This window comes from Ceratotherium simum, chromosome 7 (assembly GCF_057802395.1).
Source record: "Ceratotherium simum simum isolate JZ-2026a chromosome 7, ASM5780239v1, whole genome shotgun sequence".
In the NCBI taxonomy this organism is placed as follows: Eukaryota; Metazoa; Chordata; class Mammalia; order Perissodactyla; family Rhinocerotidae; genus Ceratotherium; species Ceratotherium simum.
In genome coordinates, this window is record NC_141906.1 from 26597109 (window position 1) to 26616717 (window position 19609).

Here is a 19609-nt window from a genome sequence, read left to right on the forward strand (position 1 = left end):
TTTGAGATATTTCCTTAAGATTATCTTCAAGAGGTAAAATAGAGGCAAATGATGGCCAAGTTTCCTTGAGATTTCTGAAGAAGGAAAATGAGGAAATGATCCTTGAAAAGAATATTACAGGACTGTTATATACTCCAAAATTTATCTGAACATTTACAATAGAGAATTGGCATAGGCTTAGACCTTTCAGTAGAAATTTCACATAGACTTCTATTATATTATAGGCACACCAAGTTTAATCAGAGGAGCTCCCAGACATTAAATTACAGGGACCCATCTGCAGAACTCCTGATCTCTCTTTTCCTCAAATATAATGAACTACCAGAGTCGGACACTGCAGCCCAACAGCAAAACTAAAGAGAAACTAACAGCAAACTAAAAATGGGAAGTATTTCCTAAAGCTTGGATTATCTGACCATGTAATGTTATTTTGAGGCTTCAGTTACTATTTTTTATGTGGATGAATAAACTGACAATTGCTTGCCAAGTATTAATATGAAGGTGGAGTCAATATCGTCATTACATACAGATCTTCATCCTTAAAAATCAATGAGTATAGTGTTCCCTACATATCAGTAAACACTTGGATCACACAATCTCTGATTTGCTTGGTCCTTACCCCATAGAGGGTAAGGTGGAAAGTTGAGGGCAGGTGGAAGAACAACATAAATGTTGGCAACAAGAATGTGGACACAAGGGGGTATTTTTTGGCCAAATCGGTGAGTGATGAAGGAGAAGAGAGAGGGTGTATAGAAAACAAACATGACTGCAGCATGGGAGCCACAAGTGCTCAATGTCTTGTGATGATCATCTTGGGATTTGAGGTGGAATACCACGTGAAGGACGTAGCCATAGGAGATTCCAAACAGTACCAGGACAAGGACAAGGAAGGAAGCAACAAAGAGGCCATAGAGGACATTGATTCAAACATTGGCACAAGCCAACTTGGCAATGCCCATGTGCTCACAGTAGGTGTGTGCAATAATGTGGGCGTCACAAAAGGGCAGACAGTGGATTAGGTAGATCATGGGCAGTGTCAGCATGACCGCACTCAATGCAATGCCCACTCCAATTCCTGACAGCACTGAGACAGTCAGGATGGTTGTATAGTGGAGTGGTGCACAGATGGCTACGTATCGATCAAAGGCCATTGCTAGCAGGACTGCAGACTCCATTCCTGTGAACATGTGTATTCGGAATATCTGGGCCACACAGGCTCCAAAGCCAATTTCATGAGCATTAAACCAGAAGATACCCAACATACGTGGTACTGATGATGTGGAGAGGGCCAGATCTATGGCTGATATGATGGCCAGGGAGAAGAACATTGGATCCCGGAGGGTTCTCTCTGTCCAGATGATTATCAAAATTGTGATCTTGCCAATAAGAGCCACTAAATAAACACAGCAGAAGGGCAAAGAAATCCAGGCATGGGCAGTCTCAAGCCCTGGGATGCCTAAAAGAAGAAACGTGGGTGGATGGAACATGGTTATATTTTGATAGGGCATTATAGATTTGGTTGGAATAGGAGAAGATATGGTCTATTCCTAGAAAGAAAAAAACAAGCACAAGAATAGTTTCAAATTATTAGTTTTTGTTTTATTACAGTGCAAGAGAAGACAGTGATATTGTTTCTTATCTGTTTTCTTACACTGGACACAATTGAATCCAAGGGACAGATCAGTTATGAGGATTAATAGCATAGTCAATGCTGAGAGATAATATCCTTTGCAGTTCTGAACCAAAATACTCTATATTCGGGTACTTTTCTTTCACGAGCAAAGACTAGTATCTAGATTAATATAAAATGTAGGACTTCCCAAATTGAGGATGTTGAGGACAAACACAACAAATCATTAAGGCAAAGACAGATAAACACGTAGATAACTACACACAGCCACAGTGACATAAAGAAACACAGACATAAAAGCAATAGACATGTAATGATATATGCAAATTGCCTTCAGTATGTTTCATTTAGTACTAATTTTCACATGAATTCAAATTGAAAAAGTTACCTCCAAAACCAATAGGTATTCCTCACTGAAGCATTCAATAAAAACTTGGAGATCAACAGCATCAAAGAAATCTTAAACTGAGACAGGCACAGGCATTCAACAAATAGAGAACAAGTTTAGATCCAAAACATTTCTTATTAGAGGAATGTGAACCCCTTTGTTACTTAGATTATAGTGGAACATTAGGCAACAAAGAGAACTTGAGGTTTTACCCTGTTTTCATATACATATGAAAACATCCAGGAGAGACAGTGGTCAGAGAAGTTAAAATAATTAAGTTTGAGGGAAGGACTGGTCATGGACCTAGCTCTCCCAGGTCAGGAATAATTAAGGTTTTAACCTAACCCTGAGCAATATCCAGAGGCTCTTATCCCATCCTGTGATAATTCATTTTTAACACAGAAAATCAGGCAAAACAAGGAAAGAAAAGAAAACTTTCAGGAAGCAATAAGGCATGCAGAAAGAAAAGAAAGAGGAAAGAAATATAGGAGGTTGGGTGGAAGACAGAAAGAAGAGAATGAAGGAAAGAATGATAAAAAAGTTCAGCCCCTCAGTAAGTTTAGGGTATCTGGAGAAAGTAATAGCCACCAAATTGTGATAAATATATCTTGAAGATCTTTAAGAATACTGACAACCTGGCTAATCAGAACTCCTCTGACAGTAGAAGATACCGAAATCTCTCTTCCAGTACCCTTAGTTTCTTGCTGCTTCTCTTGGTGTCTGTTTTTTGAGCCTACTTTCAAAGAAAGTCCTTTCCTAACTTAATTTATTCTACCACCATGAAAGTCCATTGTATTCACTATTCTGCAGTTATTAGAGAGAATAGGAATTACTGAATATTAAAACAGTCTCCACATTTCCTGACTACTGAGTACTGAATATACCAGAAATTGTCATCAAAGACCTCACTCTTGGTCAGTAGTCTGTAGATCAGAGTCATGGGGGATGCATGATACACTCTTACGAAAATCATTTCAAGCCTTCCCTCTTACCTATGAACAGAGAGATTCTGTTTAAAGTTCTCTTAGATTCCTTGGTCAATATATAACCTATCTCTAGCAGGAATGGGGACTAGACAGTCTCTTCTATGCCCACCCCTGAGAATAGAGTTTGAAACTTCTGGCCCTTGGTCACCTAAGGCACAGCGCTGAAAATAAACCCAAATCATAATCCCCCTCTGGCCATGAGATTTAGGACGACTATGATCTCAAAGTCTCCTGGGAAAGGGCTGAAATTCTGGTCCAGGAAGGAGGAAGTGGAGGAAAAGCAGACATAAAGGAAGCACACAAAAATGCAGAGATAGACATTAGTAGGAAAATATACAAATCTAGATACACAAAACATACACACGAGAAGTACTCAGTACATTCGAATGAGTGCAATTTTGCATTATGGTCTTTTTAGACATTATTATTCTCCAAAATCAGGACAAGATATTTCTGATGCACATGCTTCTCCTTCCCACACTCATGTGCAAAGCTAAAAAAATACTGCTACATCAAGGTACTCTTCCTCATGGATCCAAGGACAGTTACTAATAAAAGTACTCCAGAAAGTTCTTGAGACAGCAACTTGTTTGACTAGAGACTATTAAATATTTTTACCATCTTTGTGTAGAAGAAGAAAGTTCCTTATTTCCCAAGTTATTAAATCATCCTTATTGTTCTTAAGAAATCATCTTGCCTTGTTTGTGGCTGCTTCTAAATACACATCCAAAGGTCTTAGGAAGTTTAAAGTACTTTCTGTTCCATAACATTTGTGGAATGTTATCTCCAAACTGTGACCACCATCTACTTTACCACACTTCTTGGATTTTTTGTATCTCCTCGTTGTTTCACACACAAACACCATGTTTCTGCGAATGATATCCCTTCATTCTGAGTGCTCCATACCAACCACATAAATTAAATTTGTTAAACTCCTAGTCTTCTCAGATTTTTTAATTTATTAATATAATATATGTATAGCACAAAATTTACCATTTTAACCACTTTTAGGAGTACAGTTCAGTGGCGTTAAGTATATTGACATTGTTGTGCAATCATCACCACCCTCTATCTCGAGAATTTTTTTCATCTTCCTAAACTGATACACTCTATCTATTGTCCCCTCCCCACAGTCCTTATTAACCTCCATTCTATTTACCATTTATATGAATTTGACTAGTCTAAGTTCTTTATAATATGTGGAATCATACAATATTTGTCCTTTTGTGATTGGCTTATTTTATTAGCATAATGTTCTCAAGATTCATCCATGTTGTAGCTTGTGTCAGCATTCCTTCCTTTGTAAGGTAGAATAACATTCTGCAGAATGTATATATCACATTTTGTTTATCCATGCGTGTATGGATGGACACTTGGGTTGCTTCCATCTTTTGGCTCTTGTCAGTAATATTGGTATGAATATAGATGTACATATATCTATTCTTGTCCCTACTTTCAATTCTTTTGGGTATAGACCCAGAAGTGGAATTGCTGAAGTATATGGTAATTCTAGGTTTAATTTTTGAGGAATGGCTATATTATTTCCATAATAGCTGGACTACTTTACTTTCGCATCAGCAGTCTACCAAGGTTCCAAATTCTCTACATCCTAGCCACCATTTATTTTTTCATTTTCCTTCCTTTTCTTTAATAATAGCCATTGTAATGGACATGAAGTGGTCTCTCATTGTGATGATTTCTATTCTCTAGTGATTAGAATGTTGCGCATCTTTTTAATGTATTTATTGGCCATTTGTTTATATTCCTCAGAGAAGAGTAGTATAGATACCTTAATAATATCACGTCTTCCAATCTATGAACATGGCATGCCTTTCCATTTATTGGTGTCTTCTTTAATTTCTTTCAGCGAAGTTTTGTAGATTTCAATATACAAATCTTTAACTTCATTGGTTAGGTTTATTCTTAAATATTTTATTTTTTTTTGATCCTATCTCCAAATTAACATCACTGTCTACCGCATGGCTTGGATCCTTTTTTTTTTTTTTCCTATAAATTGAATTGTTTTCTTAATTTCCTTTTTGGAACAGTCATTGTTAGTGTATAAAAGTCCAACTAATCTTTGTGTATTGATTTTGCATCTTGCATATTTACTGAATTTGTTTATTATACCTAACTTATTTTGTTGGCAGAATCTTCAGGGTTTTCTACATATAAGATCATGTCATCTAAGAACAGACACTTTTACTTCTTCCTTTCCAATTTGATTCCTTTTGTTTCTTTTTCATGTCTAACTGATCTGGCTAGGACTTCCAGTACTATGTTAAAAACAAGTGGTGAAAATGGGGTCTTTGTCTTTGTTCTGATCTTAGAGGAAAAATATTCATTTTTTTTGTCCTTGAGCAAGATGTTATCTGTGAGTTTTCCCAGCTATGGTCTTTACTATACTGAGGTAGTTTCCTTCGATTTCTAGTTTGTTGAGTGTGTTTATCATGAAAGGGGGTTGAATTGTAAAAATGTTTTTTCTGCATCTATTGAGATGACCATGTGTGAGTTTTTTATCCCTTCATTCTGTTAATGTGGTGTATTACATTGATTGCTTTTCAAAGGTTGAACCATCCTTGCATTCCAGGAATAAGGCTCATTAGGTCTTGGTGTATAATCTTTTTACATGCTGTTGAATTTGGTTTGCTAGTATTTTGCTGAGAATTTTTGCATCAATATTCATAAGGCATATTGGTCTGTAGTTATTTTCTTGTAGTGTCTATTCTGGTTTTCATATCAGGATAATTCTGGCCTCAAGGGTTGAGTTTAGATTTGTTCTCTCATCTCCAATTTTTTTGAAAGAGTTTGAGGAGGGCTAGTGTTAATTCTTCTTTGAATATTTGGTAGAATTCACTACCAAAGCCATTTTGTCCAAGGCTTTTCTTTGTTGGAAAGTTTTTGATTACTGATTCAATTTTCTTACTAGTTATAGGTCAATTTATACTGTCTAATTCCTCATGATTCAGTCTTTATAGTTTTGTATTTCTAGGAATGTTTCTATTTAATTTGTGTTATCCATTTTTTTATGCTTTTATTTCTATAAAATCAATTGTGTCCCCTCTTTGATTTCTGACTTTAGTTATTTGAATTATGTCCCCTTTGTTTTCTTTATCAATGTAGCTAAGTTTATCAATTTTCTTCATCATTTCAAAGAACTACAACTCAGTTTCATTGATTTTTCTCTATCGTTGTTCTATTCTCTATTTTGTTCCTTGTCTGCTCTAAATTTTATAATTTCCTTCCTTCTGATAGCTTTAGGTTTAGTCTGTTCTTCTTTTGATAGTGCCTTAAGGTGTAATTTTAGGTTTTACTCTTTTAATGTCAGGGTTTATGGCTATACATTTACCTCTTAGCGTTGGTTTGATGCATCCCATAAGTTTGGGATGTTGAGTTTTCATTTCATTTTTATTAATATTTTCTAATTGTTCTTGTGATTTCTTCCTTGACCTATTGGTTGTTTGAGTGTGTCATTTAATATCCACATATTTGTAAGTTTCCAATTTCCCTTCTTTATTGATTTCTAGTTTCATTCTATTGTGATTGAAAAATATACTTTGTATTATTTCAATCTTTTTACATATATTAAGACTAGTTTTGTGCCATAAAATATGGTCTATCCTAGAGAATGTTCCATGTACTCTTGAGAAAAATGTATATTGTGCTATTGTTGAATGGAGTGTTTTGAATATGTCTGTTAGGTCCAATTGGTCTATCATATTATTCAAGTCCTATATTTTCTTATTGAACTTCCATCTGGTTGTTTAATATGTAGTTGAAAGTAGAGTATTGAAGTCTCCTATGATTATTGTAGAGCTCTTTATTTCTTCCTTCAGTTCAGTCAATTTTTGCTTAATATATGTAGGAACTCTGATGTTTGGTGTATATATGTTTATAATTGTTGTATCTTGCTGAAATGAACTTTTGTTGTTATACAATGACTCTCTCCTATGACAATTTTTGATTTAAAGTCTAATTTGTCTCATATTTGTATAATATCCCTGCTCTCTTTTGTTTATTATTTGCAAGGATAATTTTTTCCCATTTTTTTTCTTTCAACCTGTGTGTGTGACATAAGAAATGGAGCATCTTTGCTTGTACTTATTTGCCATCAATATATCTTCTTTGGTGAAGAGTCTGTTTAGTCTTTCACTATTTTTTAATGAATTTGTTTCTTTTCTTACTGATAACTGTTAAGATTTCTTTGTATATTTTGGATAACAGTTATTTATAATTTATCACTTTGGAAAATATTTTCTCCCAATCTGTGGCTTGTATTTTTTTCTATTCTTTTGACAGTGTCTTGCACTGAGCAGATATTTTTAATTTTAATGAAGTCCAATTTATCAATGGTGTCTTTCATGGACCATACCTTTGATGTGATATCTAAAAGTCATCAGCATACCCAATGTCACCTAGGTTTTCTCTTATATTATCTTCTAAGAGTTTTATAGTTTTGCATTTTACATTTAGGTCTGCAATCCATTTTGAGTTAATTTTTGTGAAGATTGTAATATCTGTGTCTAGATTTGCACTTGGGTGTCCAGTTGTTTCACATTTGTAACCATTTGTTAAAAATACTATCTTTTGTAAACTTTTGTAAAAATGCTATCTTTGCTCCATTCTATCGCCTTTGCTCCTTGTCAGAGATCAGTTAGCTATATTTATGAGGGTGTATTTATGACCTCTCTATTCTGTTTCATTGATGTATTTGATATTCTTTTGCTAATACCACACTCTTCATCACTGTAGCTTTATAGTGAGTCTTGAAGAAGGGTAATGTCAGTCCTCCAACTCTGTTCTTCTCCTTCATTATTGTGCTGACTTCCTCCATTGTTCTGGGTCATTTTCCTCTCCACATAAACTGTAGAATCAATTTTTTCTATATCCACAAAATAACTTTCTGGGATATTGATTGAGATTGCATTGCATTTATACATCAAGTTGGGAAAAATGACATCTTGACATTATTGAGTCTTCCTCTTTATGTAGTTTCTTGATATTTTCTATAGAGTTTTGTGGTTTGCCCCTCATTTAGGTTACAAACATATATATTATATATATGTAGTAAGTATATACATATACATATAAATATGTATATGTATATACTAAGATTTATACCTAAGTATTTCCTTTTTGAGTACTATGGTAAATGGTAAGGTATTTTTAATTTCAAATTACACTTATTTCTTACTGGCATGTAGGAATGAGATTGACTTTCGTATATTAACCTTTCGTATATATCCCATGCAGGATAATTGTTTGCCTTGTAAATTACTTGCTTAAGGTAAAAGTATAATCACTTGTTTAAAGCTAAATAATAAAAAAGCCAATTTGCATTGTTCAAGGGTTCTTTACTATAATAAAGTGCAGAAATGTAAATGTAAATGCCTGGAAAATTGTGATAACTGGAGAACATAAATGTGTTGGCATGATTCTGGAAAACATAATCATATGTACAGGTAACTCTGTGTAAGTTCTTATAAGTATCTATTATATTCATGAATATTTGTTTGAGACACAGAAAGCAGATTCTCCTTAAGAGCTAACAGCAGTACTACCCAAGTTCCAAGTACTACCTTGATGGGAGATGGGAAAAAGAGATAATTAGTAACCAAGGATTTCTCTACAACTGAAGCATATGTGGTGACTTAGAGTCCTTTTCTTCTTTGACCCTCCCATCCCCTGCCTCATGTTCAGCTACTTTGTCCCAGGGATTCTCTGCCATGGATATTTGACTGTCCATTAGAACTATGGGAAGAAGTATAAAGAAATCTGCTTTAGTCAGTAACTGATATCTCAGACATCATTAGGTCAATTTACCAATCCAATAAATAAACTGCTGTGCATGTTTTAGAGTGTGGGTTTCTGGATCAACAAATAAAGGAGCACAGTAAGGATCCATTTGGATAATGAAATGATCTAAATCAAAAAAAAAAAAATGAGGATGAGAAGATAGTGAGTGGGTTAATGTTAAGAATTACACCCGTAACAATATATATCTATTGATTCAAAAGAACATAACATATGCCTACTTAAAGGTACGTGATGGAAGAAAATAAACAGGGAAACAGCAACTTCAGAATATTTTATTTGTCAGATTAGTCACATATGCAGAGTGACAAATGAAAGGTTGAAGACATAGATTGAGTTAATCCTATTTCAAAAGCTTTGCCAAAGACTTCAGTATCATGTCCAGACAGAGAGACACAGAGAGCATTTATTTCTGTTCTCCAAGTAGGGCTCCTTTAAATAGCTCCCTGAAATTTTCTCAGGGCCTCTGCTTGATCACTTCCAGTTATGGAATACTCACTCACATGAGAGAAATACTGAGTGAGAGCTCAGAGGAGAAGCACCATAAAAGCTCAGCAAATATTTGTTGAATTAAGTACAAGTATGACTACAGACGGAATCTTTTACTGGAAATGAAGGGAGAAGGTGACTTAGGGGTCCCTGACATAATATGAAAAGATACATAATCTTTCTGTACTTCTAAACACAGTAATTTGTTATGTTATTACTAATTTTATTAATCTGGTTCCAGTAAATTTAAATACCCCAGATTATGAATTTACACTGGTTTTATCAACATATCATTAATGGCCCTCCTGAACAAAATCTCCATATTTTTCAGTGTCTGGTTGTGACCATCTTGGCAGAGCAACTTTATCTTCAGAAGTACTGATTAAACACAAAGGAATATCATCATGCCTCCTCTTAACACTTCACATCCCTCTCTCACCTTCTTGTTGGTGGGCATCCCAGGACTAGAGCACCTGCATGTCCGGATTGGAATTCTCTTCTGCTCCATGTGCCTGGTGGCTGCGGTGGGGAATGTGACCATCCTGGCCATGGTGAGGGCAGAACAAAGCCTCCATGAGCCTATGTTCGTCTTTTTATGCATGCTTTCGGTCACTGACCTTGCCCTGTCCGCTTCTACGCTGCCCTGAATGCTCTGTCTCTTCTGACGTGGAGCCCATAACGTCGTCTTTGATGCCTGCCTGGCCCAAATGTTCTTCATCCGTAGCTTTACTGCTACGGAATCAGGATTCTTTTTGGCCATGGCCATTGACGGTTGTGTGGCCATTTGTCATCCACTGCACCATACCACTATTCTCACCCATGTTCTCATCAATATAATGGGAATTATTATAATGATTCAGGGTGTGGTCTTTTTTCTCCACATCCCATCCTGCTCAAACAGCTGCCTTACTGCAGAGCATGAATGAGTGCCAATACCCACTGTGAGTGCGTGGTTGTGGTGAAGCTGGCACACGTGGACATAGGGACCACCAAGAATTATAGCCGCAGTATGGCTTCTATCATTGGCTCATATGATGCCACTCGCAATGCTGTATCCCAAGTCTTCATTCTTTGTTCTGTATTCCACCTGCCATCTGGAGAAGCTAGCTTTAAGGCTTTGGGCACATGTGGATCCCACATCTGTGTTATTCTTGCCTTCTATTCCACGAATGGTTTTTCCATTTTCTGTCACCATTTTGGGAAAAATATGCCTACACATATCCATATTTTTATTGCAAATGTGTACCTTTTTGTGTTTACTTTTCTCAACTCCATTGTGCATGAAGCAAGGATGAAGAAAATTCTTGAACATGTTCCTAGGACACTAATGGTCAAATTTTCCTGATATTAGTTATATCAATAAAAGTGATGGTTTAAGAATAAATGGGAGTAGAAGAGATATTAAGGAAAATAATTAACTGCTTCTACTCCTACTAGCTGAATTGCATTTACCACCTGAAATGTCTTTTATTTACTATATGTCTTTAAATTTCCAAAATTTTAATTCAGCAAGTTATTTCAGCTTTTTCTTTTATTAAACATTGGGGAACAGATTAATCTCCTCCTAAGTATGTTTCTTTTGGAGAATAATTACAAATAGAAAGGGAACAGTAAAGGAAGGAGAAAAAGGATAAGTAAACGATAACCAAAAAAAAAAAAGATTCTTAGACAACTAAATTGTTGGACAGTATATACTTCCAGTAATTTGAAACACTTTGATCCATGCATGTGGCTGTTATTTCATAGAATAGGTGATGAATGTTGTACCTGTTCTCTGGTGGAATCAAACTGAAGAATTATTATTTATCCAGATAATGGAGTAGTACTAATAATACATAAATATTAAAAATTGATATTAAGCACATTTCTCAAAAAACAAAGAAACTAATGTGAAGTAGTGTTAAGGTTTCAATTTTAGTGTTATGGCCGCTCCATTTTCTAGAGAAATTTTGATAGAATTGGAGTTTATTTCATAAAATAAACCAATATTCTAGAGTCTATTGACTGCTAAAATTAAGGTGATAAGTTCTCATTTCATAATTAGTAGTCAATATTACCAAATTACCAAGCTACCATGTGCATTAAGTCTGCCTCATTTACTAGGTGAGTTGGAACCCAGTATCAAGACACAAGATCTGAAAAATCTTAGCGACAATATTGAAATAGTCCTATTTATTGCCCCAGTACCAAGGACTGACTGACTTCTTTAGTTCATTGTCATTAGTTTCCTACCTAGTTATTCATTTCTCATCACTTTTTACAAGTATAACCTAAGATCTATGGACATTTTTTATGCTTTGGATCTGTAAAAAATTGTTTTTTGAAACTTATGCTCTGAAATTTTTCACCTCCTCTTGATTTTAGCTTTAGGAACTCACAACCATAGATAAACACACAAAGACTAACATCTCTGAATTCACTAACAGTCAGTTTATAATTCAAATATGTTGAAAGCATGAAGTTTTCTACTCTGGAGAGCTAGAGATGGTTGAGCATCTTTTCCCTGACTTTCTAATAGATGCCCAAACTGAACATGTAGTCTTACTTTGATAGAATTTAGACTTTCTGATATTTTTCCAAGTAGTTCAATTCCTTATTGGCTAAGGAGCCAGGTTTTCGAGTTAAACTGCCTGGGTTCAAGTCCAGTATTGTTTGCCTGGCTAGCTTTATTTATTTAGTTCTATTTCATCTCAATTTCTGATATTTAAAAATGAGTGATAACAGAACCTACCTCGTATAGTGGTGTGATGATTAGATGAGACATAGAAAGAAGATCAATGCAGTGGCACAGATGAAACACAATAAATGTTAATTAAATATGCAGACTTGAAAGGAGATGAGATCCAAAGTAGAGGTGGAAATATTAGTTTCAGATTGGAGGAAAAAAACTCATACAACTAAGTAAGAGAAGGGTGAAAATGATGAAAATATCACTTGCATAATCATCTTAATTTCCTAGGGAGACAAGAGAAAGTCCTGAAAGTTAAACAAGAAATGTATAAATAAGATACACAGTGAGAAAAGTACAAGTTTAACATATTTACTGAAGCAAATATGAAATGAAACTAACGAAAGGAAGCAAGAAAGGATTTTCACATAGCTTTAGATGTCCCACCTGAAGAGATTTAACAAAATTCTGTAACTTTTCTTGAATAACTCTAGCAGCCAGAGCTATTGGAAGAGAGAGATCCAACTGTGGGGAAAATAGCAGAAGATAAGTGGCCGTGAACAGCTGTTGAAGCAATCAAAAATTTAAAGTCAATTTTTTTGTCATATGATATGAAACAGAAATGATGCTAATGCTGCATAGATACTAGAGTTACTTTATTTTAACGTAGTTTGGCACTATTTCATTATTACTGTTTTGAATCTTTCTGAACAAATATTAAAAATATCTTCCACCACTTCTTCATGAAATATCCCACATAAAATATTCAAATATAAGTTCCTTACACGGTAACTAAAATCAACCTTTGATTGCTACTGCTACTGCTGCTACGAACCAAACTTCTTACAATTACATCCTTATTTCTTTTGCTGTTTCAACAACTGTAAAATCTAATGGGGATGCCATCTCAACTATATCAATTATATTCACCATGAGTCTGGATTTCCTTCATTTAATAGAATCTACCCTAATAACAATGATGTTATATCTGATGAAAGACATATAGGGGTTGACTTCGTGGCTTTCTCCACCAGGTTTGGTAATTTTAAAGGGTTTTGTACAAATTCTACCTTCATGGGCTATAACAATTGACTTTGAGGTGGTTGTTGCCCAGGATAGAAAGGAAAATATGCTTGTTAAAATCCCAGAGAAACCATATATTTTATTATTATTTTAATTCCTAAGCTATGATAGAACTCCCTTAAGAAGAGTAACAATGTATGATTCATCTCTGTACACAAATATCTAGACATTTGCCTGCTAATCTATTAGTCCTTGATAAAAAATTTATTTATATGTTATAGAAATGAATGAAAATAAATGTAATAAATCTGATTAGCTTGATTGAAATCAAACAAAAACAATATGTACGTCAGTTTTCAAAAAAGTCACGCAGTTATGTCATGATGAGCTTGGTGATTAGAAAAGCTTAAACATATTTTTGTATAATTCTATAGAAAATTAATAACATTGGAGAAGAAGAGCTTGAGCCTCTCAGTGAATGAGACATCTAGTCTATGATATGTGCAGCTGTAAAACTGCCACAGAAGCATGGCCCCTCCTAATGACACACAGTTGCATCCCTACTGTTTTCTCCTGCTGAAAATTCCAGGGCTAGAAGGTGTGCGTATGTGGATTGGTTTTCCACTTTGTGTTGTATATTTGACTACCCTATTGGGAAATATTACAACTCCTTTTGTGACTTAGACTGAACATAATCTCCATCATCCGATGTTCTACTTCCTGGACATTCTGTCATCTATTGACCTGGGCCTGTCTACATCCACCATCCCCAAGATGCTTGGCATCTTCTGGCTCAACCTGAGAGAAATCGTTTTTGAGGGCTGCCTCATCCCGACATTCTTCATTCACCTATGCACTGGCATGGAGTCAGCTGTTCTCATTGCCATTGCCTATGATTACTATGTAGTTATATGTAAACCTCTTTGATACACATCAGTGCTGACAAATAAGATGGTATCAGTTATAGCATCAGTTACAGAACGTTTCTGAGATCTTTAGCCATTGCAACCCCCTTTGTTCTGCTTATCCTAAGGTTACCCTTCTGTGGACACCAAATCACCCCCCAAACTCATTGTAAGCATATAGGCATTGCCCGCCTGTCCTGTGCCAACATAAAGGTCAACAACACCTATGGCTTTGGTGCCATTTCTATCCTGGGTTTGACATCATAGCCATTATCATCTCCTATGTCCAGATCATCCATGCTATCTTCTGCCTACTTTCCAGGGATGCCCAACTGAAGGCACTCAGCACTTTTGGCTCCCATGTCTGTGTCATGTTGGCCTTCTATACTCCAGCATTTTTCTCCTTCATGACCCACTGGTTTGGCAAAAATGTTCCTCAATACATCCACATTCTTCTTGCCAACTTTTATGTTATCCCACCTGCTCTCAATCCTGTTATTTATGGCGTCAGAACTAAGCAGATAAGAGAAAAGATAATTAGAATTTTCAGAAATAAATTATGAAATTTGATCTTCAGAGATTAAGAGCCTTGAGTAGGAGGAAATGGAACTTATTCTCTACTCTCGAAATTGCGACAGCGATGTCTGGAGGAAATGGTATCCTATGTGCAGATTTATAAAGTCTTTAATTCATCTTAGTAAAAATAAACCAGAAGAAGCAATATTTAATATAAGTGTAGTTCCAATCACTAATCACAAATGTCAACAATTATATGATAAGTAAAATAGCATTTTACATGTAAAAAGCACAAGAGGTGGATAAAATTTGACTAACATAGTAATAATAACAAAAAATAGACACATATTATGAGCCAGGAACAGTTTTCATAACTTTATAAGTATTACTTCTTTAAATTCTTACGACTAGAATAACAAGAAGTTACTACTTATTAATTCTTTTGTATAGCTGAGAAAACTGAGACAATAATATTATATATTAACAGCATTATATTGGGGTAAGTAGCATTTTCAAAATTGGAATATATTTCTCAGCCGAATAAACAAATATATACATGAACATATTCAAAAACTATAGAACAAAAATAAGTCCATAAATTTTACATTTAAATAGATATGAAATACTATAGTGAGAAAAATTGGCTGCTTACATAGCATACAGATGGGAAGAAACACCCCACTATTCCATATGATTTAAGAATCATATAAACACTTTGAAACAAGAGGTAATATGACTACTAATAATGGCATTTAACATTTCTTATCTCTTACAATGTTATAGGAACTGCAACTGATTCTTTAGGTAGTTCACATTTTATAATAAGTAAGTAGATATTCAGAAGTTAAGTAACTTACACATAGTCATACAACTATTATGTAACACAGAATTTTAAATGATTTATTTAGGTTTAGGACAGTTTCTTTACCTCTCTGCTATGATTTAATATAAAACAAGCTATGAAACAGCCGATAAAAGATTAGGAAGACATTTAGGTGTCAACATGCTATTATACAATTTAAAATGGAATTATGTATATAAAGCAATGAGCATAAATATTAATTCAGAAATGTGAGAATAATGTTCTCTCTCAAACATGAAGAGACCATGATTAAAATGATTAGAGAAAATTAATGGATATAAAAGATGGAAAGGAAGATAAACAGCACACAAAAGAACCAGGGTGCCTAAGAGACAAAATAAAAAAGAGACTCCTGGCTCCCTAGATGCAGGTTTAAACCAAAACATTTCAGAATGTTTGACTCAAGCTCTCAGATACTCTCTGTCCCTGACGACACTGACCCAGGACGTACTTCTCAGGGGAGCTGCATGCTCTGCATAAAGTGTTCTCTTGAGGGACTCTGGGCAGGATGCCAGACTGATGCCACAAGAAGAGGTGAAATGTTGTCCTTGGGAAGGTAGCCCAGGTCATATTTTATACTTATGGGAGTCTCCAATGAAAAGATTCAGACAGGTGGGGCAGCTCGGCACGGTGGACAGTGACGAGAGCTTAGGGAAGTCACATCAGGTACTACCACTTAGAGATACATCACTGATGAAAATGCCGGGCTCCTTTATTCCAGCTACCCCTACAGAAAGGGAGCACCCAGACACTGTATGGTGCATTTTCATTCTACGGATATGAGCCTGGGTGAGTGATCAGAGTCCACAACCATGGAAATCACAGTGGTGGTCAGTAAAGTGACCTCTTTGAAAGAGTTGCTCTAGCTTATTAGCTGTAAGGCCTTGGGGATGACCTTTGCACTCTGATCTGCAAAACATGTATGTCAATCCTTGTTCCATCTGTGTATTAATCTGTGTTCAAGGGTCAGGTTCTGTAAAGGGGACAACGTTTTCCACAATTTGAGGATAAAATAATGAGAATTTAAGTTACAGAGACCCATTTTGTTCTGACTGAGTTGAATCTAGCCTATATATTCCATACTTCAGACTAAAATTTAAGTAATATGTATATTTATCTCAGGAAGAAGTCTTCCATAAGTGAGTAGCAATAAAGGAGTCCCAAAAGTTTTATCATTTGTTCCCTAATTAAATGTGCAATATATTCCTGGAACAATATGAAGATGCTTTAAAACACAGTTCCTAATCTAATTCTATAAGGGGCTTAACTTTCAACTTCGACTGAATATTGGGAACTCAGTTTACATGGTTCATTCTGGGACCATGTTTTACCTATTAGTTAGCTGTTCTATTTTATTTAGAAAGTCAAACATTAGCACCAAGAATCGTATCCGTGGATAATAAAATGCAAATTATTCCAGCTATTGTTACTAAGGATCCAGTGTCAAGACATTTCATTAGGCATTACATATGCAACATCTTATTTTATAGGTAATAGAGCCGTTGATACTGTGGAGGAATAGGAAGTTGATACTGTGATTATCTCAACCTCTACAGATAAATAAAATAAGGCTCTGGAAGTGATTTTCTTAGGTGATTAGTAAGGGAGAGAGTGAAGACACAAAGCTGTGTTTGCTTGGGTTGAAAATGAGTGTCCCTGAACACCAGACTAACTGATTCTCAATCAGCCACAATAGGCAGATGGGTTCTGATATGGACAAAAAGAGGCCATGGGTGAATTTGACTCCAAGCAGACATCAGTTGGCAAGAACACTCCAGTAAGAGGACATATCTACTAGTCAAGATCTGAAACCACGTAAATAATGAGACCTTCAAATAAATCTATACCTTACAACTTTTGAGAAAGAGTGGGGGTGGGGGTACCGATTCATCTGTTAGGTTAACATCTATCAATGGATGGTGAATGTCAGAAGTGCTCTGTTGAGAAGTATTGGCACTGAACGTATCTAGGCTCAATAAGAAGTAATATAATGATGTATTATTTGTGTCTGCTTTAAACAGTAGATGTAGGGGGGTGGTCTTGTTATATTTGCAAAATATTTATAACCCTGAATAAGAGCTACTATAATGAAAATATTGAAAAAATTACTGTCTCCTAATGGTGTCAGAATCAGAGATACAAAGGAGAGGACTGGGGCCGGCCCCGTGGCTTAGTGGTTAAGTGCGCACGCTCCGCTACTGGCAGCCTGGGTTCAGATCTCCAGCACGCACAGACGCACCACTTCTCTGGCCATGCTGAGGCCGCGTCCCACATACAGCAACTCGAAGGATGTGCAACTATGACATACAACTGTCTACTGGGGCTTTGGGGGGAAAAAAAGGAGGAGGATTGGGAATAGATGTTATCTCAGAGCCAGTCTTCCTCAGCAGAAAGAGGAGGATTAGCATGGATGTTAGCTCAGGGCTGATCTTCCTCACAAAAAAAATAAATACATAAAAAATAAAAAATAAATGTCACTGTTAAAAAAAAAAAAAAAAGGAGAGGACTGACTTTCCCTCTGGGTGTGAAGAGAGAAGATTTGACCAAGGAGCCTCAAAAATCTAAACTTCTCCACATTTATGACCCTCTCGGATTAAACTTTAAATCATTGAAATTTCCTGATATATGCGTGTAATGCCTGTGAGTTTCTAATGAGCATCTGTTTGTCAGCTGGTATCATCAGCACAATAGGAAATGGAGTAGAAATATAGTCTTAGAGAATGTCAGATTATATTTTCTACATTTTATTTCTAAGCCATTTTCCTAACCAAAAATAGCTCCCTGAAATTCACGTCTTTACTTTGTGTACTCCCCACAAAGTCAGCATATTTTCATTGCTCTAGTTGCCAAGACCCACTCAAATCCTCATGGTTTTCTTTCCTTCTTCCCCTCCCACCTATTCCTGGTCCTGGGACCATCCCTAGAGCCCCATTAATTCTAATACAGGTCACTTATGTCCTAAACTGTCAATCTGTTCCTTCTTATTCTTGAAGAACATACATATATCTTTTTTATTTTAGGTTCTGACTGTTAAAGTCTACAGCGAATCAGATAGGAAGAAATAAAAAAAAATGAATATTTTACTATCTGTATAAAATGATTTTCATAATTTTCCTGGGTCTATATGCTTTAATTAACTTTGCAATTTCGAATAGAAGATTTCTTTTTCTTTTTAAGACATAATTACTCTCTGCTTCTATATTTACTTTAGCAAAAGCACTAATGCCCAAAGGAAACTGGGGAATAGGGAGACAGACACATGTATAAATTCTAAATTGCGCACCTTATATTTACCAGCTACCTGAGACAAATTCCTTTAACTCTCTTCACCTTACCTTTGTTTGCCTGTAAATCTTGTACGATGATAGCATCTCCCTTACAGAGTTGTTTTGAAATTTCAGTGAGAATACTTATAAAGCATTTAGTGTAGTGTTTGGTAAACATTATTTTCTTTGATTTACCTTTTGTTAGCATAAAGAGCCAGTTGAATAAAGCAGAAAAATTGCTATGTACATATCTCAATTGGAGAAAAATATTCATCCTGAAGGCCATCTCAATTGGAACATTCCCAGTTGATTAGGCCTCTGGCTTCCTGAAGTAAGTTTTGAATTTTAATAATACGGTAATGTGAAATTTGGTTGAATGTGTTGAGGAATATGTTTGAGAAATTTTAGTTGGGCATAAAAATACTGCACTACGTGCAAAATAAATGATAAATTTAAGAAATCTCAGAAGGAAGTGTAGATAGCATCCTAGGATACAACGCTCCTTTGCTGTGTGACTGTGTACTTCCTGTCGAATTTCTCAGTGTTCAGAGTAATTTCAATCATCAGTGAACATCTCGCAAACATTCATGAAGAATATACCATAGTTAGCATTTGACTTAAAAGCTGATGAGTATGAATAAGAAGGAAAATATCAGGAATAAAAGCTAAATCCCATTCAAAACAGAAATCATTACAGAATATTTAAACTTCACATAAATTATATATTTTATTTCATTCTCTTTGAGTGTGATTGTGAAATATTGTAGTTAGATTTTAGAATTTTAGCTATCTGTATTAATTGAGGGATGTAAATTAGCATTCTTTTCCAATAAAGTATTCTATCTCTAAAATAAGCTCCAAAATAGAATGTTATTAAAGCAAATGATGTTGTAATTTACATTGTAAATTATTAAAAATGACACATGTTTTGGCTAGATTTATATTTTATATCATTTCATTATGAAAAATGTCAAACATAAACTAAACAGAAATGCATAATATTCTCATCATCCAATTTCAAAAACCATAAACAAGGTATTTTGTCCTGGCTCAGATTTGATT

General features: G+C 35.2%; 3 pseudogenes; 2 read left to right on the forward strand and 1 right to left on the reverse strand.

Moving 5' to 3' along the window:
- Positions 1-565: 565 nt before the first annotated feature.
- LOC101388591 (olfactory receptor 52J3-like) lies at positions 566-1558 on the reverse strand (annotated as a pseudogene).
- Positions 1559-9711: 8153 nt separating this feature from the next.
- Positions 9712-10652, forward strand: LOC101388858 (olfactory receptor 52E2-like; annotated as a pseudogene).
- Positions 10653-13526: 2874 nt separating this feature from the next.
- On the forward strand, positions 13527-14466 carry LOC101389132 (olfactory receptor 52E1-like; annotated as a pseudogene).
- The last annotated feature ends 5143 nt before the right edge of the window (positions 14467-19609 follow it).